Source organism: Nicotiana attenuata, unplaced genomic scaffold (assembly GCF_001879085.1).
Source record: "Nicotiana attenuata strain UT unplaced genomic scaffold, NIATTr2, whole genome shotgun sequence".
NCBI classification, from domain to species: Eukaryota; Viridiplantae; Streptophyta; class Magnoliopsida; order Solanales; family Solanaceae; genus Nicotiana; species Nicotiana attenuata.
The window spans coordinates 30737-32544 of record NW_017672209.1 but is presented as its reverse complement, the minus strand read 5'-3'; positions in this window follow the sequence as shown (position 1 = coordinate 32544).

The window sequence follows — 1808 nt, the reverse complement described above, 5'->3', positions numbered from 1 at the left end:
TTCCAATAGTTTCCGAAACACGCTTTTGATCAAAAACCCAACCAAATCACCTCCGAATGACATGAAATTTTGCACACACATCCCAAATCACATAACGGAGCAAGAGCAACTCTCAGAATTCCATTCCAACCCCCGGATCAAAATCTCGCCTATCAATCAGAATTCGCCAAAATACTAACTTTGCTAATTCAAGCCTAATTCAACACCGGACCTCCAAAACCAATTCCGATCACGCTCCTAAGTCATAAATCACCTAACAAAGCTAACCAAATCATAAAAACTCCGATCCGAGCTCATATACAAATAAGTCAACTCTTGGTCAACCCTTTCAAATTCAAAGCTTTCAACTGAAACCATTCTTTCAAATACATTCCAAATTTTCCTGAAAACCAAAACCAACGATCTACATTGGTCATAATACATAGCACGGGGCAAGTCATGCCCGAGAACTGGCGATCAAAGTAAAAAAAGCTCAAAATGACCGGTCGGGTCGTTACAAGTTAGGACAATGCCAACATACCAGTCCAAAACAACTTCTCACTCTTAGTTCATGAGCCAATGGTTTTGAACAAAACCGCCAAAAATGAAAAAAAAATCTTAAAAAATGTCACGACCGAATTCCTCCCTCCGTGAACTGTCGTCACGGCACCTAGTCCCTACGGCTAGGTAAGCCTAATACTTTGCGGGGAAAAAAAAAAGCAAAAGCATGAATATCAACTATTGGCAATACAACTATCCATGAAGCAACTAAATGCCACTGGGCATATACAGTTAACACTTAAGAAAAAGTAACAAACAACACTCAAACCCGGAAACTCGCAAGTCATAAGCTACTAAGATGTTGTAACTCTTCTATACATCATCTCTATAGAAAGAAAGAGAAATGAAAATAAGGAAATAGAGGGGGACTCCGAGGATCTGTGGGCGCGGGCAGATGTACCTTGAATTCTCCAACAGGCAACATCGACTACAACTAGTGATGGGGCTGGTAAGATGAACCTGGATCTGCACACGAAAAACATATGCAGGAAAGGGCATGAGTACACTACAGCGATACCCAGTAAGTGCCAAGACTAACCTCGATCGAGTAGTGACGAGATCAGGTCAGGGCCCAACTAGTTTATATATATAATAAAGTAAGAAAGTAAGAAATATACTAGTAAGATTAAACACCAACAGTCAACAAAATGAAATCACAAAGAAAACACCACAACTCAATACACAGAGATAGCAACAGAGGATCTCCCGAGATACCATCTCGTAGTCCCAAATGTAAATGTACAGGGGGATTTCCCGAAATACCGTTCCGTAGTCCCAAAGTAAATATATTTACTACAGGGGATCTCCCGGGATACCGTCCCGTAGTCCCAAATATAAATGTGCAGAGGGATCTACCGGAATACCGTTCTGTAGTCCGAAAGTAAACATACCGCTCAATCAATATAAATAACAGTTTCAACAAGAAATGCTACAGTTTAAATTAAATTCATATCATTGAAAATAGGCAAATCCTTACTCTAAACATGCTGCACAGAGTCCTGGTAGGCAGTTAAGATAGTTAAGGCACATAACCATGCTTCCCTAAGCTAAACCGGATGGCTACATATACTAGTATTGCTCAATTAAAGGAAAACATAGATATTTATTTAATAAAAACGGGATTCTTTATCAACCATTAGCACGTGTACGCACTAGTAACCTCACGTACACGACATTCATATAACAACAGTACCAAATCCTAACGGGAGTTCCCCCACACAAGGTTAGGCAAGCCACTTATCTCGAACCAAGCTCAAATCAATCCGAAA